Below are 25,049 nucleotides of genomic sequence, written 5' to 3'. Positions count from 1 at the left end.
CTTAGGGACGGATATGTTTAGAAAATTCCCACAGTACAATTCCATTTTGCATGCTTCCAGCTTCCACCCTCCACACATAGCACGCAACATTCCTAAGGCCCAATTCATTAGGGCCAAACGTATTTGTTCTGAACATGCCACATTTTGCAACAATCAAGTTGACTTGACCAACAGATTCAAACAAAGGGGTTATAAGGTGGGGGACATTGCAATTGCCAAACATCAGGTTAATTGCATGGAGAGATCGGATTTACTCAAATATAGAGAACATTTTAATACATCACCCCAACCACTTAGATTCACTACCACTTTTTCCAGGAATTCCAATTGTCTTACTCAGAGTGTCCATAAACATTGAAACATTTTACAGTGTGATCATGACATCTCTAATATAATACCAGCTCAATGTCTTTTTTCATATAGGAAGGGTAAAAATCTGAATACATATTTCAACCATTATAAACATAGTGACACCAGGTACACTGGTCATGTCCAGACAACTCTTTCTGGTGACTTCTTACGTGGATGTTTTCCATGTGGACATTGCACCAACTGTCAATACATCAACAAAACCAAGGAATTTTCAAGTAGGAATTGCCCCCGAGTTTTTGATCTCCGCTTTTTTGCTAATTGCAGTAGCGATTGGATTATTTATCTGGCCACTTGCAATTGCGGAGCATTCAATGTGGGGCAAACATCACGGCCCATGAGATTACGCATCTCTGAACATATCAGTAACATCAAACAGAAGAGAATTAATAATGCTTTATATAAACATTATTTGGCACATCCAACAGCTAGGTTTATGTTCACCATTATTGATATGGTTTTTGGGGATCGTTCTAACAAAACAGGGTGGCATACAGTATTAAATGGGAAGGAAAAGAAATGGATTATTAAGCTTGGTGGGTTGTTTTCCCCCGGATTAAATGAATATTTATGAGCATCCACCAATGGAATCTGATTGTGTACCTTATAAACAGCTCTGATTTGATTGCTTTATATACACTGAAGAAGGCTGTGTAGTTTGTTTCCAGCCGAAACTGGTCTGTTTGCTGTTTGTGGTTATGTATTTTCACAATATAATATAATATTTTATGTATCTGGTCGCTGTTTGCTGGCTTTTCTTTTTGTGTGCTACTTGTGAGGTACCAAAACACACATATATACACACACACACACACACATTTATTACGCATATACATACACATCTATATTTGCATTGGCTCTGTGTGTTTGATTGTATGTTCATCACATCAAAATTTTGTTAGTGGGGTTTTAGTGTTTTAATGACTGTTCATCATTGGATGCCGCCACACAAAGATGTAATTTGATCATGGTCAGAACAGCACCAAAGAGTATTTGATGCCCTGAAACAGAAAACTGCCAGTCCAACAACTCTCGGCTACTATGATTTTCACAAACCAGTTACTCTTTCCTGTGATGCTTCTAAGTTTGGTCTAGGTGCAGTCATTCTTCAAGACATATTCTAATATAATCTAAGCTTTTCTTATGAGCTACTGACTTGACCAACAGATTCAAACAAAGGGGTTATAAGGTGGGGGACATTGCAATTGCCAAACATCAGGTTAATTGCATGGAGAGATCGGATTTACTCAAATATAGAGAACATTTTAATACATCACCCCAACCACTTAGATTCACTACCACTTTTTCCAGGAATTCCAATTGTCTTATTCAGAGTGTCCATAAACATTGAAACATTTTACAGTGTGATCATGACATCTCTAATATAATACCAGCTCAATGTCTTTTTTCATATAGGAAGGGTAAAAATCTGAATACATATTTCAACCATTATAAACATAGTGACACCAGGTGCACTGGTCATGTCCAGACAACTCTTTCTGGTGACTTCTTACGTGGATGTTTTCCATGTGGACATTGCACCAACTGTCAATACATCAACAAAACCAAGGAATTTTCAAGTAGGAATTGCCCCCAAGTTTTTGATCTCCGCTTTTTTGCTAATTGCAGTAGCGATTGGATTATTTATCTGGCCACTTGCAATTGCGGAGCATTCAATGTGGGGCAAACATCACGGCCCATGAGATTACGCATCTCTGAACATATCAGTAACATCAAACAGAAGAGAATTAATAATGCTTTATATAAACATTATTTGGCACATCCAACAGCTAGGTTTATGTTCACCATTATTGATATGGTTTTTGGGGATCGTTCTAACAAAACAGGGTGGCATACAGTATTAAATGGGAAGGAAAAGAAATGGATTATTAAGCTTGGTGGGTTGTTTTCCCCCGGATTAAATGAATATTTATGAGCATCCACCAATGGAATCTGATTGTGTACCTTATAAACAGCTCTGATTTGATTGCTTTATATACACTGAAGAAGGCTGTGTAGTTTGTTTCCAGCCGAAACCGGTCTGTTTGCTGTTTGTGGTTATGTATTTTCACAATATAATATAATATTTTATGTATCTGGTCGCTGTTTGCTGGCTTTTCTTTTTGTGTGCTACTTGTGAGGTACCAAAACACACATATATACACACACACACACACACACACATTTATTACGCATATACATACACATCTATATATATATATATATATATATATATATATATATATATATATATATATATATATATATATATACATATATACACACACACACACACACACACACAAACACACACATTTGCATTGGCTCTGTGTGTTTGATTGTATGTTCATCACATCAAAATTTTGTTAGTGGGGTTTTAGTGTTTTAATGACTGTTCATCATTGGATGCCGCCACACAAAGATGTAATTTGATCATGGTCAGAACAGCACCAAAGAGTATTTGATGCCCTGAAACAGAAAACTGCCAGTCCAACAACTCTCAGCTACTATGATTTTCACAAACCAGTTACTCTTTCCTGTGATGCTTCTAAGTTTGGTCTAGGTGCAGTCATTCTTCAAGACATATTCTAATATAATCTAAGCTTTTCTTATGAGCTACTACTGTGGAGGATACTTATTCAGTAGATTCTTCTACTGGACAAATTACTCCTAGCTGCACCATTCTAAGTTTGGTCTAGGTGCAGTCATTCTTCAAGACGACCAGTAGCCTATGCTTTGAGAGCTCTTACCCAAACCGTGTTGCAATATGCCCAGATTGAGAAAGAGCTTTTGGCAATTGTGTTTGCATGTTCGAAGTTCCATGATTATATTTATGGTAGACCTATCCAGATCAAGACTGATCACCAACATTTAGTCACTATTTTGAGAAAACCTATGCATACAGCTCTTGCCAGATTTCAACGCATGATACTCAAATTGCAAAAGTACAACTTTGATCTTGTTTACACAAAAGACAAACTTCTTTACCTTACAGATACCCTATCCAGATCACCCAGAAAAAACAACAGGACAGCATAACAATGATCAACTTGATTTTGAGGTCATGAAAGTGAGAAATTTTTCTCCCACACATCTTGATGAGCTCAGAACTCACACAGCTTCAGATCCAGTTCTCCAGAAGCTAAACCTCTTTATCAGTCAAGGATGGCCTTCAAAGCAATCTTGTTTACCAACAGAAGTGCAGCAGTATTTTCCATACAAAGATGAGATTTTGTCAGACAATGGTATCATCATGAATGGTCCTAAAGTGACTGTTTTAAAATCCTTGCAACAAGAGTACATTTAGGATGTTATGTAGTCCAATCTCACCTACATTCTTACTCGTGGGTTCGGAGCCGAACCTCGGTTCCGACTCGGCCATACTCTAGCTCGAAGTCTTTCAACTGGCTGGGCTAAGAGGTATCCCATGCTGCACTGCTCCCTTTCCCCAATCTCGTTTGCTGCTCATAAAGCTCAGATGTGGTCTCGCTTTTGGCTGTGGCTAAGTATAACTTTTTGTCTTCTTGACTAAAATTTTGACCAAAATTCTGATCCAAAAGCTATTTTCATAGCTAGGTGTGTGTTGTTGCTTTGTGGAAGCATTTTTTGTGTGACCTTTGTGGCATTTGTCTACTTTTTGTCTGGTATCCCCCAATGGGCTAGGCCCATTTTAGCTAGAGGACCTAGTCCTCCCTTGGTTATCTGTTTTTCCCTTCTGTGCTCATTTTTTGTTTTAGGTACCTATCCCCTCCTGGCTAGGGCCGTTTAAGTTAGAGGACTTAGTCCTTCCCCTTGTTTTCCTGTCAGGACCGTTTGAGTTAGAGATCCTTGTGTAGTGTCTGTAATTTATTAGTTTAGTTCCCGTGCTTGTTGCTGGTGTCAGTTTTACTGTTGTGTTAGTATCCTGCCGACCATGTCTAAGGATACAAAAGAACATAAGCCTTCGGGCTTTAAGAAATGTAATAAATGTGAGTATAAGATTGTCAATTACTGATGGGCACTCTGTGTTTGTTTATTGTTTGGGGGCTATACACCTTCAGGAGTCTTGTGCGTTCTGTCACGCATTCAGCCCTCGTGTTCTTCAAGAAAGGAAGAACAAACTAATTCTGAAGGGACTACTGAAACCCTCTTTCGAGGAAGATTTGGAGAGGTCTTCTAGTGCTATGTCCTCTCCCTCTAAAAGAGACAAAACATCCAAAGCAAAAAAACAATCTCCAGCTTCGTCTGTCTTATCGGAACCTCCGGAGAAAGTTACTAAGTCTACTGTGGCATCCTCGGCTCCACTGTCTTCGGAGCCGAAGGAAGCTTGCCAACTGACAGAACTTACATCGGCTCCCAGCCTCTCTGAGCCGGTGTCGGAGATAATATTTCTGAGCCGGTTTCCAGTTTTTAGACCGGTTTCTCCTCCTCGCAGGTCTCCTTCAGAGAGGAGGTCTAGATCTCCTAGCTTGTCCTCTAGGTCCTCCAGGACACTCTCTGATGTGGATGTGGATAGAGTGGTACAGAGACTGCTTCAATCACCGGTGCTGGCTAAATTGCTTTCGGCTCCAGCCCATTCGGCTCCAGAGCCTGTCACCCATCCATCGTCGATATCTCCTCCTCCGAGCAAATCTCAGCCTTCGGAGCCAGAGTGGTCGGCGCCATCTGATGCTTCTAGGTCAGCTCCAATAGCCCTTCCTGTCTTATCGGCTCTGATCTCGGCTGCAACCCCGTCGGCTCTATCCATGGGGCCCTGGACTCATGGTTCCTCGGTCAGTCCGGAGCGGGAGGTCTCGGGACACTCTTTGGCTCCTAGCCTCCCTCTCGGTGCTTCGGCTCGGGTGAGCCTGACTCTTACTTCAGCTTTGGACCTTGCCCCTTCTGCTACAAGGTCTTCCATGGTTGGTCGATCCTCGGAGCTGGGGGGACCAGCTTTCGAGGTCATGCGGAGCGTGCTGCCCAGGTCCTCAGCTGCATCATACAGCACTGACACTCTACCCCCTCCAGCTCCAGTATCAGTCTTTGATCGCCCTCTATCTTTGGACAGCGGAGACCCAAGGCCTCAGAATACCTCCATAAGTGGTCCCCAAATTTCTGAGGGCCCCCCAGAGTTTTTGCCTGAGGAGCCACCCAGAAAAAGAACGTGCAAGAGGAAGCACATCGACTACCAGGAAGAGTGTCTCACATTGGACACCGACCTCGAGGAATCAGAGGGGTCCCCCAAGTCATCCTTTGAGGATATCTCTTTCTTTGATATCCTAGAGATCTTGAAACAGAGAGGCGACTGGCCCTCTAAACCCCCCTCCGAGGAGGAGTCTGTGTTCCTGAAGGCATTTGCGGCTCAGCCCTCCACCTCCTGAGTCTCTCCACTCTTCGACGAACTCCTGGATCTAGTTTGTCGGAGGGTGTGGGAAACCCCTGACACTGTGGAACCAGTCCCCAGGAGACCCAACAAATTTCTGTCTGCCCCCTCTGACAAAGAGTTTCTTATGAAGGGCGTTCCAGTAGATGCCATGGTGGTGGCAGCGGCCACCAAGAAGGAACTGCCTGAGACTTCATCCCCCTAACAAGGAGTCTAGGACCATGGACCGGTATGGGAAGCATATGTTTTCTTCAGTGGCCTTCACACTGCAGTCGCTGAATTACTTGTCACATTTTACATGGCTCCAAAGAGATCTCCTGAAAGAGCTGGGAGATGCTCTGCAGGGTAACGCCTCTGACACAGTGGCTCAGAAAGTCAACACTCAGATGTCTACCCTAAATTCTATTGCTAACTCCTCCATGAGGCTGATCTCTTACGCAGTCGAAGGAGCGAGTAGGGCAGCGAGTTCTGGAGTTTCTCTCAGGAGGCACTCCTGGATGTGCCTCTGTAATTTCGTGGAGGCCTTCAAGTCTACATTCACCAACGCCCCATGTGATGGTTCCTCGTTGTTCAGAACCAAGGTGAAAGACACTCCCACTAGGTGCGAGCAAGAAGGAAAAACTCTGTCTGCCATGGGAGTCCATTTTTCCATGCCTTTTAGAACTTATCCCAAGGTCCAGAAGAGTGGGAAAATGTGGTTCAAGAAATTGCAGAGGCAGGGGAGGGGATGGTAACTCAGGTAGACACCGCCCTAGAGGCAGAGGAGGCCTGCGTAACCAGGGAGACCGTGATTCCTTTCGTGGTTCTCCCTACCAGTGCTCCTGAGCCCGGAGCCAGTCGGGGGTCACATTTCACTATACTCAGAAGCCTGGTAAAACATCACCCAGGACCAATGGGTATTAAAAATAATTTCTGGAGGATATCACATTCCCTTCTCTTCTCCCCCCCCCACGATCAAAAGAATCCCAGATGTTCCACCCAATCAAAGGGATTCTGCAGCTTCAGAGGTTATAAAGCTGCTAGAAAAGGAGCCATCCAGCATGTCCCCCCAGACCAGATCGGATTAGGGACTTACTCCAGATTCTTTTTGGTGCTAAAAAGAACAGGGTACCTGAGGCCCATCTTGGATCTCAGCCGCTTGAACCTCCACGTGAAGAAGTCCAAGTTCTGAAAGGTCACGTTGCAATCAATTCTCCCATTGTTGGGAAAAGAAGTGTGGATGTGCTCCATCGCTCTCAAGGATGCTTACTACCATATAATGATGGACAGGGCATCCAGAAGTCATCTACGTTTCTGGCTGGGAGCCAATCATTTTCAATTTTGTGCCCTGCCCTTTGTTCTCACCACAGCCCCCAGGGTGTTCACCAAATGTATGGCAGTGGTGACGGCTCACTTGCGACATCAGGGATTCCAAGTGTTTCCGTACCTGAACGACTTGCTCCTTTCTGCCACCACCAGGCATCTGCTACTACAGACCAGAGATGCCATTATCAGGCTGTGTCAACAATTGGGCATCACTCTAAACTGGGAAAAGTCTGCCTTGTTGCCCTCGCAGCATGCCACCTTTATAGGCGCTGAGTTAGACACCGTGCTCATCAGGGCGTTTTTACCACAAGAAAGGATTCAGGGTTTGCAACAAGTATACGCGTTGCTCCCTCTAACAAAAGTGAAGGCAAAAACGGTTCTCAAATTGTTAGGGACAATGGCAGCAACAATTATGCTGGTTCCTCTGGTGAGGCTACACATGAGGCTCTTTCAAGTGGCTAATCTTCACCCAGTGGTCTCTACAACATCTTCCGCTTTCTCATCTTATAATGATCACAGAAAAGTGCAAGCAAGATCTATGCTGGTGGCTTCACACCAGCAACCTCAATGCAGAAAAACCCTTCATCCCATCCCCTCCTGTTGCCACAGTGACCACGGATGCCTCCCAGATGGGGTGGAGGGGCATTATCTCGGCAGGACAGTCCAAGGCACTTGGCAGGAACACGAGATACATCTGCATATCAATATCTTGGAGATGAGAGCAGTGCTACTAGTGTTCCAAGCACTTCAGAGCTTTCTTCCTCTTGGGACAATTGCGATCCGCTCAGACAATATGTCGGTGGTATGATATCTGAACAAACAGGGAGGAACCAAGTTGTACCCCCTTTGCAGAGAGGCAATTAGAGTGTGGCAATGGGCAGTGTCTTCCCAACGTTTTCTTGTAGCAACGCACATTCCGGGGAAGTCCAACGTGATTGCCGACAGGTTGAGCAGAGCTATTCTGATGCCTCACGAGTGGTCCCTGAACAGTCAAGTTGCGAAGCAGATTTTCCACAGATGGGGTCAGCCTTGCTGCAACCTATTTGCTAGTCCCCTCAGTACCAAGTGCAGCAGCTACTTCACCCTTATCCCCCCTCAGGTCATGCCTTGGGACCTACATTTTGTGCTACAATGTCTCACCTCTTCCCCCTTTGAGCCTGCAGCTACTTGTGAACTGAAATATCTGACTTGGAAAACTATCTTTTTGGTAGCCATCATTTCAGCTAGATGTGTGTCGGAGCTCCAAGCTTTGTCAGTCAGACTGCCTTACTTGATTTTTTACAAGGATAGGGTTCCCCTCAGACCAAACTCTTCCTTTATGCCAAAAGTGGCTTTGGTTAGTAATCTTAACCAATCCATTGAACTGCCCATATTTTTCCAGAGTTTTCTAAAAGGGCAGAATTTAAATTTCACCAGCTGGATGTTCACAGGCAGTTGCATTTTTATTTGCATAGAACGAAGGATCGGATCAGCTATTTGTTTCATTTTCAGAAAATAAGATTGGGTTTCCTGTTTCCAAAGTGACCTTGTCTAGATGGATCTCTAGTTGTATTTCCTTCATTTATGCCTCAGGTGGTAGGATTTACCATCTAGAGTGAAGGCTCATTCTACCCGATCTATGTCTACCTCTATAGCATTTCAGACCAGGATTTCTATGGATGATATTTGTGCTGTGGCTACATGGGCATCTCCTCACACCTTTATTACTCACTACAAATTGGATTTGGTATCCAGAGGCAGATCTTCCTTTGGTTCCACAGTGCTCAGGAGTATTTTCCACTGAGCCTCCCAGGGTTCATGTGCTGGGACGCTGTCCGACGGGTAAGAATGTAGGCGAGATTGGACTACATAACATCAAGAAGTTATGTACTCACCATAACGTTCGATGTTCATCGTGTTACCCTGCTGCAGTCATCACACTAAATTGTCAATTTCACATGCTTAAATACCAGCAATTCCTAATGTCTCAAATAAAACAAAAGATGGGCACGCACCCTCAACAGTCTGAATTCAAGGAAATGCAAGATCTGTTGCATGCAGCTGAACAGGTGGGCAAACATACTTTACAATGTGGTTTTGATGCCTTGGAAGCTTCCTCTAGAGCAGCTGTTACTGGGCCTGTTATACGTAGGCATGCTTGGTTAAAGGAACAAACTCTGCCTGATCATGTTAAAGCAAAGTTACTGGATGCACCCTTACAGGGTCAGGACTACTCCGACTCAAAGAAAAGGCTCCAAGAGTTTCTTTTACTCCCCCAGCACAGACCACTTGCTATTCCCCCAGTTTTGGACATTGTGGATGATGTTTTATTAAAATCTAGTCTAAATCCAGATTCTCTGCCTCCTGCTCCAGCCAAACCTGATAGATACCATAGAGTGCCTGTCTCACACAAATTCCTATACAAAAGCCCTGTTGCTGATCCAGAGACAATCTCCCAGGGTCCCAAAGGGGCTAAGGCTTCTATGGCTAAAACTCCTGTACCCTCAGAAGGGATTAAAGCAGAGGAGGTTATAAAGAAAATGGAGGATAAGGCAAAATCTATGCAGACGGTCAAAGATTTCTTACAGGTACAGCCCCCACGCTTCAGCAGAAATTGGCCAACAAAAAATTGGTCCTTTCCAGCTTCTGACAGACCACAGAGGGGTAAATACAGGCGCCCAAGGGGCAGAGGACAAGCATAAATTCCTTACAAACCTCGCCAATGGGGCACTGCAACACAGAAGGGAGGAGAAGACAGGTCCCAAACTACTAGAAGGCAAACACAATGACTTAAACCTCAAACCGCCAAGCAAAACTCTCTTGGCAGCTCCCTTGGGAGAAAAATTAGCACTTTATGTAGATAACTGGCGCATCGTCACAAAGGACAAATGGGTCCTAGACATTATCTCACACGGATACAGATTCCATTTACACACCTTGTCAAGGATAAAAGGAATGCCAAACCTGCCACAAAATCAATGGGCAGAGGCACAAAAACAAATTACAGCTCTCATGGACATGAGAGCCATTCAACTGGTACCTACACAGGAGCAAGGCCAAGGATTCTACTCAAGGCTCTTTCTAGTCCCCAGAAAGGACAATGCTTGGAGACCCATTCTGGACCTTTCAATTTTAAACACCTTCTTGCAAGTACCCAAATTCAAGATGCTAACACTACAGCAGCTTCTTCCCATGTTGGGCAAGAAAGCTTGGCTAGTAACGTTGGACCTCAAGGAGGCATACCTGCATGTCCCTATCAGACAAAATTGCAGAAGATACCTCCGTTTCATTGCAGGTTCAACCCATTACCAATTCTCTGCACTGCCCTTTGGCTTATCTACTGCACCCAGGGTCTTCACAAAATGCCTGGCACCAGTAATTGCATACTGCAGACAAAGAGGAATTCAAATATACCCATACCTGGACGACTGTCTCATCCAAGCAGAAAGCAAGGACATTCTCTTACAACACCTGGCTTTTGTAAAACATCTTCTAAGTTGCCTAGGGTACACAGTAAATGAAAAGAAATCAAAACTAGTGCCCTCACAAAATATGACATTCCTGGGTGCCAGCTTGAATACAACGGCCCAGATGGCTTATCTGATGCCAGACAAACAACTACAATTAACTCAATACGTCAGAAGCTGGAAAGGACCAATTTTTTGTTGGCCAATTTCTGCTGAAGCGTGGGGGCTGTACCTGTAAGAAATCTTTGACCATCTGCATAGATTTTGCCTTATCCTCCATTTTCTTTAAAACCTCCTCTGCTTTAACCCCTTCTGAGGGTACAGGATTTTTAGCCATAGAAGCCTTAGCCCCTTTGGGACCCTGGGAGATTGTCTCTGGATCAGCAACAGGGATTTTGTATAGGAATTTGTGTGAGACAGGCACTCTATAGTATCTATCAGGTTTGGCTGGAGCAGGAGGCAGAGAATCTGGATTTAGACTAGATTCTAAGAAAACATCATCCACAATGTCCAAAACTGGGAGGATAGCAAATGGTCTGTGCTGGGGGAGTAAAATAAACTCTTGGAGCCTTTTCTTTGAGTCGGAGTAGTCCTGACCCTGTAAGGGTGCATCCAGTAACTTTGCTTTAACATGATCAGGCAGAGTTTGTTCCATTAACCAAGCATGCCTACGTATAACAGACCCAGTAGCAGCTGCTCTAGAGGAAGCTTCCTAGGCATCAAAACCACATTGTAAAGTATGTTTGCCCACCTGTTCAGCTGCATGCAACAGATCTTGCATTTCCTTGAATTCAGACTGTTGAGGGTGCATGCCCATCTTTTGTTTTATTTGAGACATTAGGAATTGCTGGTATTTAAGCATGTGAAATTGACAATTTAGTGTGATGACTGCAGCAGGGTATACACTCGAACATCTACATTTATGGTAGGTACAAAACTGTACTATGTATGTAGTCTGTCTCGCCTCACATTCTTACTTACCCTTCCACCTTCCCCCATCCTGGAGGACCGAGAGGTTAGTTCTGGTTTCAATACTCCTTTTATTATTGGAATGTTTTTTCCTTCTCTGTGTGTTATGTGTGTGGAGGGTGAGTGATTGAGCTTGCAGCAAACAAGATCTGGAGAAAGGGAGCAGTGCAGCATGGGATTCCTCTTAGCCCACCACATTGAAAGACTTTGAGCTAAAGTATGGCCGAGTCGGAGCCGAGGTTCGGTTCCGAACCCACGGGTAAGAATGTGAGGCGAGATGGACTACATACATCAAATGTTATGGTGAGTACATAACTTCTTGTTTTGCCTCATAGCCACCCAGGAACTGATTATACCAAAAGAAGGGTGAGAGTACTAGTATTTTGCCCATCTCTATCAAGAGATATCAAGAAGGTACTTTCATCTTGTTCTGTATGTAGTAGTACAAAGCCGCCTCAACAAAAAAGAACCACTTCAGTAAAACCAGATTCCTGAATGACCTTGGTCGACAGTAGCCACAGATATTTTCGAGTGGAATGGTCAATATTATTTGGAGTTAGTAGAGTCTTATTCAAATTGCTTCGAGATTGACCTACTTCCCAACCTAACTTCCAATACTGTCATTACTAAGTTGAAGAGACATTGTTTTGTCCATGGTAGTCTACACAGAGTTATTTCTGATAGTGGTGCACAGCTTACCATTCAGCAGTTTAAGAAATTTGTATAAGGGTGGGACTTTGTTCATATTACAAGTAGTCTTGAATACCCTCAGTCAAACAGCTTGCCTGAACATTCAGTTCAAAGTCAAAACAGCCGTTAGAGAAATCCTTATGTGACAATACTGATGTCTTCCTAAACTTGTTAAATCACAGAAACATTCCTTGCGATAATCATCTTTGTCCACCTACCCAGAGACTTATGTCAAGACAGCCCAGAACCACATTACCAATCAGGAGTAATTTACTGGTTCCATATGCTAAAAACAACAAAGCAGTAAAAGCCTAACTGTTGAAAAAGCATTTGTCCCAGAAGTCTTACTATGATAAAAACCAGCAAACTGCTCCATTCTCTACAAAAAAGGGAGATAGTGAGGATGCAGATGTCAAAAGGTTTTGATCGCATCAGATTTGTGAAAAGTTTGTGTCAAGAGCTGAGATCATACATTGTGCAATCACAAAGAATGGAATTCAGATGAAATTGGAAGCATTTGTTACCAGTGCCCGAACCAGTGTTACAGCATCTTGCCTGTGACAAAGACTGTAGCTCTCAGAGTGACTTGTCCAATGTTCCTGTTCCACAGGACATTCCACCAGCAATCCCTGTTCCTGAGAAAATCCCTGAGAGTCCACAAGCAGAACATTCTCTTGAGACTGTCCCTGTTGCTATACCCAATCTTAATTATTATGTTATGAGATCAGGTCACATCTCAAAACCTATTTCCAGATACATGGCAACCTAGACATGACTGTTGTTTTCTTTATTAGTGACTGTATAATTGCATGCCTATTGAAATGTCATTGCTTACATGACACAGCTCTGTAAAGAGGGAGGGTGTAAATCAGAGTGTGTGATATACCTTTAAGAAGCATTCTGGTCAGTGAGTACGTGCATATAAGTACAGAGCATGTGCAAGCAAGAGTGCCATTTTGAGTGAGCAGCCAGAGTGAGAGCATGCATGTATGTAGTCAGTCAGTTAGATAGTTTAAGTTTAATCTTCTTGCTATCCATCCTGATGTGTTTGTATACAATAAACTACTTAAATGAACACCCAAGCCTCAAGGACTTCTTAATGTACACAAGAAGAGCAACAGTGTGGACCCCAACCTGCAAAAAGGCATTCCAAAAGCTTAAATGGGGCTTTGGGAGGACTCCATGTGTTAGCCAGTCCAGATTACAGCAAAACATTTGTTGTGCAGGTGGATGCTTCAAACCATGGGAGTGGAAACTGTACTCAGTCAGGTTTCCTCAGAGGGAGAAGGGCACCCAGTTGTATATCTCAGCTGTAAACTTCAACCCAGGGAGGAATCTTATGCAGCTGTAGAAGAAGAATGTCTAGCCATAGTATGAACACTGCAGAAACTTCAGCCCTAGCTATATGGAAGGAAATTTGCTGTAATTACAGACCACAATCCCTTAGCATGGCTACATCATGCCAACCAGCAAAATGCCAAATTATTAAGGTGGAGCCTAGGGTTGCAGGCATATGACATGACAGTGTAGCACAGTAGTGGGGTCAGCAATGCCAATGCAGATAGGCTCTCAAGATGGGGTATATTTAAATGTGTTCCAAGACAGCCCATTTCTCTCAAGCAACATTTTTTCAGGGTCACTTGAAAAACTAGTTTGAGTCTTCAAAGGGGGGAGAGATGTGATGCTATGCGATAGTGCCATCTGTGCCAGGAAGAGTTAGGCTGTGTTTGTGTACAATATGCCAGCATAGCTAGCTGGGGTTTTGTAAATAATTTTATGTTATTTGACTATCACACTGATTTGTACAGATACTTGTGTTAAAAATCTATTTGTAAAGTTGTTTGTGTTAAAAATGCATCAATAGTGATTCCTGCTGGACACTAAGATATAAATTTATGCCAGACAGTATTATTATAACTGATCAAATGTATATGTTTTGACAGAGAATTCTGGAAGGGTTAATCTCAGTCCAGCTAATTTTGAAACATAGGCTGAAAATTAAATGGGTTGATTTAGGCCATAAATATCTTACAGGTCTGATTGCAGCCAGATACAAAAATGTCTGTGAAAACTAGGACTAAGAATCTTACTGTATTGTCCTTAAGGGTGAACTAATTGCTACCCTGAAAGGATGGACATTTTTTAAATTGTTTTATAGCTTTCAGATGCTGCAACAGATCTTAGCTCTGGGTGTGTATTGTACCAGTCAGGTGACCAGATGTGATGTCATTCTATAACCAGCATTGAAATGATTTTTTAGATATTAGTAAGAGATACAATGGAACTCTCACGGCAGCACTTTGTTTTTCAGAACCTGAGAGGAAAGATCTCTCACAGATACTTCACACAACGTCACACCTCATCTTACTTTGCTGTAGTAAGCAACTCAACACCTCATCTTGCCTTGCTGTAGCAAGTAACACAACGCACTTCATCTTGCCTTGCTTTAGTAAGTAACTAGGGAACAGTAATTCTGTAGTCAGTCAGAAACATATAGTGAGATTAGTTAAGTTTTTCTGCATCTGTGTGGATTGAGCCAACTGTGTTCTTTTTTATATCTCCTATGATTGAAACTCTGGTGTTTATTCTAACTAGATATTCAGTATTTTCATGTTTTCTATTTTATTATTTATTATTAAATATTTTTATACCTTTCATTGTGGCTGGTCTTTTAGAGAATACTTTTTTAACATCTTAAGAGTACTTATGCTTATTTTAGTGACACTGTGGCCGCTCCTAAAAGCCTTGCTGCATTAAACTCTGCCATTTGTATTTGGGTACCCTTGTAACAGCCTTAGAGCAGCAGACTGGTGGCTACATAATTACTTTATAGTCTAGGCAGAGGGGGTACAGTTGGTAAATCTGTGCCAGCCTTTCCCAGGTGTGTGTGTGTGTGTGTGTGTGTGTGTGTGTGTGTGTGTGTGTGTGTGTGTGTGTGTGTGTGTGTGTGTGTGTGTGTGTGTGTGTGTGTGTGTGTGTGTGTGTGTGTGTGTGTATGTGTGTGCGTGTGTGTGTGTGAAAATCAACTATCCAAGTGTGTGTGACAGCTACTTAGAACAGGGACACAGAGCTCCAAATTGGTCAGTGTGGAATCTTATTTGGGGCCTGGAGAGATAGAGAGAAACCCCGCCGCAGGACGGAGTGTGTTCCCTGTGTGCTGTTAAGGGAAATTGAGCTTGCTGCCAAGAGCTGCATCTGAAAATACTGTGTGTATCCATTTTTGCTCATAATGGCTTCCCCTCACCAGTGTCAGTGGTGGCGATTGAGGCTCCTTGATTATTGGCCCGGAGTAGGGACTGTCACATATTGGTGGTAGCTGGGTGGGATATTAATTGAATTTTCGTAGCCAGTTGTCACTGAAGGTGTGTGTACTCTCAGCAGCCACAAGGTAAACACAGAGTTTCATTTTCACAACAGTTTTATTTATTTTTGTTAGTTTAGTTTAGTCAGAGAAAACAGGCAAAGATGGCAGCAGAGGATTATGACAAGCTGACAAAGAATCACTTGGCCAAGGTGTGCGAAGCAAAAGGACTGGTGCATGCTAACCTGACTAAATCAGAAATTATTTTAGCCTTAATTGCAACTGCAGCATGGACCAGCAACCAGGAAGATAACCAGTCTGATGGTAGGAACTTGCAGCCCTCAGAAACAGGACAGTTCACCTTTTCCTTAGAGGACTTAAACCCCAACTGGAGTTAAAGAGTCTTGAACTGGAGACCAAATGTCTGGAATTAGAATCATCAGAGAGACTGCAGCATTTGGAGTATGAAGAAAATGCGAGACTGCAGTGGCCAAAACACATGGAATTAGAATCAGCAGAGAGGCTGTGGAGTTTGGAGGCTGAAGAAAATGAAAGGCAGTGCTAACATGAGAAGGAGATGCTGTATCTTAGTCAGGGTCATGGAGGTAATGGGGAAGGGAATAACTGAACCCCACAAGCAATAACGATTAGTAAATTGCTTCCACAGTTTACAGAGGGTTATAACTTTGAAAGTTTTATTCATATATTTTGAACGAGTATGTAAACAGTATAATGTTGACCAAGGGCTCTGGGTATGGTACTGGGTATCCTTGTAAGAGCCTTAGAGTAGCTGGCTGGTGGCAGCATAATTACCTTATAGTCTGGGCAGAGGGGGCACAGGTGGTAAATTTGTGCCAGCCTTTCCCAGGTGTGTGTGTGTGTGTGTGTGTGTGTGTGTGTGTGTGTGTGTGTGTGTGTGTGTGTGTGTGTGTGTGTGTGTGTGTGTGTGTCTGAGAATCAAATATCCAGGTATGTGTGTCAGCTACTTGGAACAGGGACATAGAGCTAGAGCTCCAAAGTGGTCAGTGTGGAGTCTTGTTTGGGGCCTGGAGAGAGAGAGAGAGACAGGGAAACCCAGCCCCAGGACAGAGTGTATTCCCTGTGTGCTCTTAAGAGAAATTGTGCTTGGTGCAGAGAGCTGAATCTGAAAATACTCTGTGTATTCATTTTTGCTCCTAGTGTCCGTCACTCACCGGTGTCAGTGGTGAGGATTGAAGCTACTTGATTAATGGCCAGCAGTAGGGACTGTCACACCCCCTAAGTTCTTTTCATCAAATGCTGTATTGCTGAATTCCTTTGAGTCACATGAGATTCATTAATTAATAGTAAGTGGTGCTGTTTCAAAACAAATTCAATTAAAAATAAGTGTTCGTTGACGTTCTCCACTTGTGCACACATCCTCTTGTGCAGCCAGACTGCCTGCACATACAGGTGCTGCTTTCCTTTGTTCCTGACCCATGTAAACATCATGATCACATGCAGAGTGATGACATTTACTCAGGAAACAGGAATGCTTATATGTGGCATACTTGAGCAATACCAGGGAATTAAAAAAATATTTTTTGGTTTAAGTAATTCTTTTGCTGTGAAACACTAATGGAGCACTTCAATTACTGATCACTTTGTGATACAACAATGTGGAAAGGGAAAATGTAAGGTAAGGACTTTCTTTGGACTTGGCCTTTAAAAGACCCTGAGCAACTCAGCATAGGTTACAGGAGACAAGTTAGAGAGGGAACCAATCTAGAAAAGCCAATAAATCCATCCAATGGAGTCTGAAGTTTAACTTTTACAGTGAGGGCAGGGGAACCTGTGGCTAGTTCAGTGACCAGGAAGTAGCAGCAGGGAGATGTAACAGTAGAGGGGTAGGGTGCTGTAGCAATCAAGCAGCTGGGACATCATTACCAGTTGCAGCAGAAAACTCTGTGAATACAGCTTTAACAAGCAAATAGAATATTGAAGCTTTTTAACAGAAGTTGAGTATAACTTGCAATATCGTCACTATTACGGAAAATAAAAATAAAGGAATATGGCACCTGCCCACGCAGAAATTAGAAGTAAATTTAGATCTGATGTCAGTTTTCATTCTGTCCTCAACTGATGAGTTAGGATCCAATTTGTTGGATCCAACTCGGCCATTGCAAAATCTTGTGGCAACTTAGAACTCTCTAACTTCTTCCTTACCCAGAAAGCACCATCCCCAATTACCTCAGATCTCATTTGCTGCCTCACAGAGAAAGATGTGCTGATAGACTCTTGAGTTTAAGGTAAAGATAAGTGCTTTTTTTCTAATTAACTGTACCAACTGGGTAAACTGTGGCTGATAGTTGTAGGCAAACAGACTATTGCCAAAGTAAAAATCCAAAGCACAGACCAATAAAAACCCAACATTTTCCAGTTTATTTAGTGGTTTCGTCCCTGACAGTTCTAGGATTTCATCAGAATAAATTAACAAGAACAAACATGTAGTTTAAATAATACAGTCAATTATTCTATTAATTTATTTAATTTAATTGTATTATTTATTAATTTCTGGTAGGAAAATCTATTACAAAAATACTGCTGCACAATAAAAATGTATATGTATTAAACATTTTTCTTTGTTCTTAAAACTGTCAGCATAAATTATCTTGTTAAAGTTCTAGCTTTTAAAACAGGCAAAATAGAAACATTTTCATCTAAACCTGGTTCTACTATGGCATTTAATTTAAATTGCCATTTAAGTTCACTTCTTTCTATTTGCAGCTCCCACTATCCACCCCTAGGTGTCTTTGGAATAATTTCTAAAATGCCAAACTTAAATTTTGTAAACCCTTGGCATTTTGTTGAATGATTAAACAATGCATTGTTTACATTTTGATTAATAATCACATAAAAATGTTCATAAATGCGTTTTCTTAGTTGTTTTTCCGTTTATGTCATACATAATGCTAAGTAAACCAATCCTTTTCTAGCATAATTTCCTTGCCACCAGAATAAATGATTTGAAATATTAGGTAATAATACACTGTGTTCTTCTAAAGTATAAGTGCATTGTGAACAGCAACCACATTTAGTGGTCCCTTTGTTGTTAATTCTAGGAGTCAATATTGGGTGCTCAAAAGTTTTTTCCCATTTTAAATACAAATTTGGGACTTTCTCCAACAGCTTGTATAAGATTGCTATTAGTTCTAAAAATGACCCAGTTTTTCTTCATTATATCTTTAATTACTCTAAATCAGCATATGTAAAAACCATATTATTATTAAAAGTTTGTTCCACCTGGGAATTTGAAAACCTTAAATTTTCTTTCCCTACCCGTAAAAGGGGTGTAAACTTTGAACACCAAACTTGTGTAACCTCACAGCTGATTCTATAAATAAGGTCTTTTGGATAACCTCTCTCTAAAAACATTTTAATAATGTTTGTAAGTTCATTCTTAAATATGTCCAAACTAGAACTCATTCTAGCAGCTTGAATGAGCTGATCCTTGAAAATATTATTTTTTGTGTAACCAGGATGGTAACTCTGGTAATCTAAATAATTGTTAGAGAAGGTTTCTTTTCTGAAAAATTTTGAAGTAAATGTGCCACCAATCAAATCCATAGAAATAGTAACATCTAAGAAATCGATACTGAAATCAGAACTAGTGCTGGTGAATTTTAAAAATGAGGAGATGTCATTCAAAAAATCAGTAAATTGGTTGTTAATAAAAGTTTTATTGCTCCACAATATAAAAATATCCGGGTAACATAGGTAAATTACCCATTCCACCCAGAATTTATAATTAAACACATATCTCTGTTCCCATGCATACATCACTAGGTTGGCATATATGGGAGCACAACTAGCTCCCATAGCCACACCTTTAGTCTATTTGAAAAAACATCCTTCAAATGTAAAAAAGTTATCTAAAATGATTCCCATCACTTCTACTACAAAATTCATCATATTTGTACTTAGGTTGGTAAATTTCGTAATTGCCTCTGAGAATAAAACTAATCCTTCATTGTGGAGAAATCGATGTAAAAAGATCTATTACAACCATTGTAGTAAAACAGCAGCTATCGCTGTACCAATCGTATTTAATTCTGGATAAAAAATCCCAAGAATCCCTTATGGAGAACCCAGTGTTTTTCAGTAATCTATCTATAAATACCCCCACCCCCAGGGGATAGGTGGTACTATCGTGTGCTGCAATTATGGCTCTGTATGGGGGATTAAATACATCCTTATGTACCTTTGGAATACCAAAGGCTTGTGGAATAATCGGATGTTTATTTTTGAGAAAACTATAAAGTTCTTCCGAAATGACACCTTGAAGGAATGAATCTTATAAAAAAAAGTTGTACTTTTCTGTGTGCTATCATAACCTCATTTTGTGAGTTCACAGAGTATTTGTTTGTATCATAGAAAATTTCTAACATCTAACTAATATAATCTATTTTATCTACCAGCACTATCCCTCCACCCTTATCAGGTTTCATAACCCGAACTGTGTCATTTACTCTAATCTGCCTAAGTAAATCCATTTCTTGTTTAGATGGAGTAAAATACTTTCTCTTTTTCTTAGTCATTAGTAAATAAATGTCACTTGTAAAAAGATGTTCATATGCAAGAATGGTAGGGTGAATGGGAAGATTAAACATACTCTTTTATTTAAACATTTGTTCTCGATATACCTGAAGTGGTCATTCTACCTTTTGATCTTGGGACATCAAGTCGAAAATTTAATTTTCTTGAAAAAAGTTTTGTTTTAGTTAATATATCTGACACCTCAATTCCTGAATAAGGTATAAATTTAAAACTCTTTTTAAAAAGAGAAAAATGGATTTTATTTATTTCTATGTCAGTGTAATTAAAAATTGTAATCCCTTGTAACACATCATTCTACCATTTTGCTGTACTCATATGGTGTCATATTCACTGTGAACTATTTTATTTGCAAAAAAGATTCTATCTCTTGCTCTAGTTGTTGCTTCTCCTCCAACGTTGTCCCCTGAGGTTATTCCTGGTGCCCTTGGGTGTTGGAGCCTGAAAAAAAATTATTATTATTATTTAGTCTGTTTTTATTACTTATCTTTTCAGACCTTCTCAGCAGGGGGGGGGGGGTAATTTTCATCGTAGTTCTCATCATTAATTTCACTTTCACAGTTCTGTTCATTCAATGTGTCATTACTTCTTACATAAGTTTCTACAAAAGTCATTGCCCTTGTCCTACCCTCCATACTATTATAAATCTTAGGTAATGGATATGCTGTACCTTTTCTATATTCCTCATCATCTCTCTCTATGTTTTTCTTTTTATGCTGTAAATTGAGCTCCACTTGCTGCTCAATTTTGGTATAAATTTTTTTTCATATTTGCCTGTATTCAACTCAAAAAGTCGTTTGATATTTCACCATTTAAAACAGTAAATTGTTCTAACAACTCATTAATATGCATATTATTCAATCTAATTAAAATGGTACAAATTCTAGACCAAAACAATCAAACATTTCAATTAAATCATGACGTTCATTGTCCTTTAAAAACATACCGTTAGGAAATTTGTAAAGGCGTAAGCCTTTTGGAACCTGTTTGTACTTAACACATTCTGTGAGATATAAATTATCACATTGGAGGTTCCGTACCTTTAAAAGCTTTTGTTCCAAGTCAAACAGTTTCCTCTAAAAAGTCCTGGGAGGTTTCTGTCACTGTTCCGGTCTTCTAACAATGTCAGAAAAAGAAATTTCCCAGTTAATCCATTCCCGAAGATTGGTTTTAATGTTAGACAGTTCTCTGCTTGAGCGTCTCTCTTGTAAAACCTGTGGTTAACTGGAAGTGGGAACTGGATGTGAAAAGTCCCCTTGATTATTCAGTTGACCGGAAATGTGCCCTGTACTCTCAACGCTCCTTTGTGAAAAGGATCCTGGGAATTGTAGTCTCTGAAGAATTCATTCATACTGTTAGCTTGTTGTGTTAAAAGAGATATAAGTTGATTTAAATTCGACTCCATATCGCTGCCAATTAATCTCATATTTCCCTCAGACAAGGGAACAGAATTGTGGTCACCATTGCCATTACCGATTGTAACGGACATGTTAAATCCACACAAGTTGCCTCACAGTACATTTAAATTAAATGCCATAATAGAACCAAATTTAAGTGAAAATGTTTCTGTTTTGCCTGTTTTAAAAACTAGAGCTTTAACAAAATAAATTGTGTTGACAGTTTTAACAACAAAGAAAAAAAATTAATACATATAAATTTCTATTGTGCAGCAGTATTTTTATAATACATTTTTCTAACAGCATCTTGTTTATTAATCACTAGAATAATTGATTGTATTATTTAAACTACGTGTTTGTTCTTGTTAATTTATTCTGATGAAGTCCTAGAAATGTCAGGGACAAAAACGCTAAATAAACTGGAAAATTTTTGTTTTTTTATCGGCCTGTGCTTTGGAATTTTACTTCGGCAATAGACTGTTTGCCTACAACTATCAGCCACAGTTTACCCAGTTTGTACAGTTTACTAGTTTTTGTGTTCTGGGTTATTTTTACACTGATTGGTTGTGCTTTTTTTTCTAATTAATTATCCTTTATTTTTTTGGATTTTTCCTAGTTGTCTTTCTCTCGTTTACTAGTGTACTCTATATATTACTATCGTTTGTAATTTTTTCTCCCTTTTACCCTTATTCTGTCATTTACGCTCATTGCAGCCTTGACTACCATCGTTGATAGTTTTTCTTTTTTCTCCTCTCCTTTCATTCTTAAAAAAAAAAAAATATATATATATATACATATATATATATCTATAGATATATATCTATATAAATATATATAGGGACCTTGGGTTGAACGAGTGACAAATAGAACAGCCTTCTTGAAGGTGGAGGAGCCCAAGACAATAAACATAAAGTGTATGCGAGTCAGAAAGAGGGATTTTCTGACCGCATTTACATTTTTAAAGCCTGACGGGCTTTTCTCTTTTTCTGACATCCTGAAAAAATGGATGTTAGGAACAAAATATTAACAGCAACAACAAAACTGAAAAACTGTAACTATAAAGTCTTATTAACAGTAAAGTATCTAGGAAGATATAAAGATACTAAGTTTAAAGACACATTGGATCAGACCCCATTAGATCCGAAGAAATACAGATGTGGAAATTTTATGCAGGACCAGATACTCGCCCTCAGTGGACCAGTTCCATGCAGGGTCCCTTCTCCATTTTTAGAGAGACCAAAATCTCCTTCAGGGATGTCCACTCACTCTTCCAGAAGCCTTACAGAAGATGATGTGGAGATGTTAGTGAGAAAGATCTTCTCAGTGCACAGTCAGACAGTTATCCTTTCAGCTCCTACACCATTGGGTCAGGAGGTATATCCATCCACTACTCCACCTTTATCACTTCCTCCTCTGACTTTCCTCAAGGTCTCAAAGTCCTTTGATCTGAGTCACCTGGGCCCGTCGGCTTCAGATCCAGGGACCTGGATCCAAGGCTTGCTCTGAGCTCTTCAGATCAGTCAGATCAGGAGAGCTCTTGGAACTGGTTCTACCCTGTTGGGTCCAAGGTGCTTCATTTGACTACAGGATTTTTGGTGCCATCTCTATACCTCAGAGCCTCTGCAATGGTCAATTCAGCTCCAACTTCAGCCTCAGGTGGACTGTCCTTAGGGCAGGGTGGGATCATGGATCAGAGACATGCTGTCTCTGATCCAGGGATCTTATCCCTCATGGAGGTGGTCTGCCCATTGTGGCCATGGAGAGAGCCCTGTCTGTACCCTTGACTCAGAGGGTGCCTACCCCCTCGGATCCTCTGTCTACATCTGTCCCATCTCTGCATCTGGAGTTTCACCTGTCCTTTCCACATGGATGGTTGGTACTGAAACCCCAGGTTTCCCATCAGGGTATCTCCACTTCTTCTGACACCTCTCCAGAGTATCCAACTAAGAAGGTCCCTAAGAAGAAAACATGTAAGAGGAAGCATTTATATTCTCCTGAATCTGTCACCAAAGATACAGATTTTGATGAGGACGAAGGGTCCCCACGGTCACCTCGTGATGAAGTCTGATTCGAAGACATCCTAGAAATCCTGAACTAGAGAGGTGGCTGAAAGTCTAGCAATCCTTCTTAGGAAGAATTTGTACTCCTGGAGGCATTCAATATTGGCCCATCTACCTCCTGGCTGACCCCCCACAAATGAGCTCATTAACTTGGTCTCACAGCAGGTATAGAAGGATCCAGGCACCACTGAGCCAATTTCCAGGAAGCCAGATGAAATCATGACAGCTCCGGAGGATAAACAGTTTTGGTCCAAGGGTGTGCCTGCTGATGCCATAGTCATGGAGGTGGCCACTAAGAAGGAACTCACGGAAGAAAGTTCCTCTGTTCATCCCGCCCAACAAAGAGTCTCAGGTGATGGAGTGGTTCAGAAAGTGTGTCTATGCTTCAGCAACCTTTGCCTTAAGGTCCCTAAACTATTTGTCTCACTTCACAAGGCTACAGAGGGATCTGACTGAGGAGCTATCAGATACTCTCTCAGAATCTGTTTCTCAAGAGGTGAAAACATCTGTCACCTCTCAGTAGTCTACCCCGCAGTCGATATCCAACTCCTCCATGAGGCTCATTTCTAGTATAGCAGAAGGAACCTCAAGGGCAGCGAGTTTAGGCGTTGCCATTAGGAGACACCTCTTAATGTACTATGTGATTTTTGTGGAGCCCTTTAAATCTTCACTCATCAATGCTCTTTTTGACGGCACATCTCTTTTTGGCCCCAAGGTATAAGACACATTGTCCAGGTGTGAGGAGGATGGAAAGACCCTTTCTGCCATGGGCATACATTCTTCCACCCCCTCCCCAAAGATCCTTTTCAAGGAATCATCTAGGCAGTAGGAAAATGTGGCTCAGAAAATCCCAAGGATCTTTCCATGACACACATGGAGGAAGTTCCCCCAGGGGTAGAGGGGGGTACTCAAATGGTGGACACCACCATCATGGCAGGGGTGGCCTACAGAACCTAGAGTCCAGTGATTTATTCTTTGGTAAACCCTTTCAGTGCTCCTAAAAGGAGGCCTGATTGTCCCCCTGTGGAGGCAATCGGGGGTCATTTTTGCCTGCACCAGAGATCCTGGCTAGAACTAACAACAGATACTTGGGTGCAGAGAATCATTGCCAGAGGCTATATAATACCATTTTCTCTTTATCTTCCCAATTCAAGAAAATTCCCTGATGTTCCACCCAGTCAGAGGGAAAAAGCAGTAAATAAAATTCAGAAGCTGCTAGAAAAAAATTCATTACTCCATACAAAATTCCATTACTGCCATACTTTCTGTTTCTTAGCTGTATCCCTAAACCCTGTGGCAAGCACACTACGTAACCTAATGATCATGCTGTACAATTGATTACATCAGCCAAATAGTGCCCCAACCCTTTGGAAGGGCTCTGAATGTTGTTTACTTATTCCCCTATCTGAAACAGCGCCATTTTAAATAGTTATTGATCTGCTTTGCAGTCCTACTCTTGGGGACCCCTTAGTAGTGTGCTTTGCCATGTTAAGTTTCTTGTGCTAAATAATGTATTGTTATGATGTTATCTCAAAATGCACAGTGACTACATTTTTCTCTTACTGCATCTAAGATACAGCTTACACTAGCTTTACTGTG

This window comes from Protopterus annectens, chromosome 5.part0 (genome assembly GCF_019279795.1).
Source record: "Protopterus annectens isolate FY-2018-M chromosome 5.part0, PAN1.0, whole genome shotgun sequence".
NCBI lineage: Eukaryota > Metazoa > Chordata > Ceratodontiformes > Protopteridae > Protopterus > Protopterus annectens.
This window is presented reverse-complemented; position numbering follows the sequence as displayed.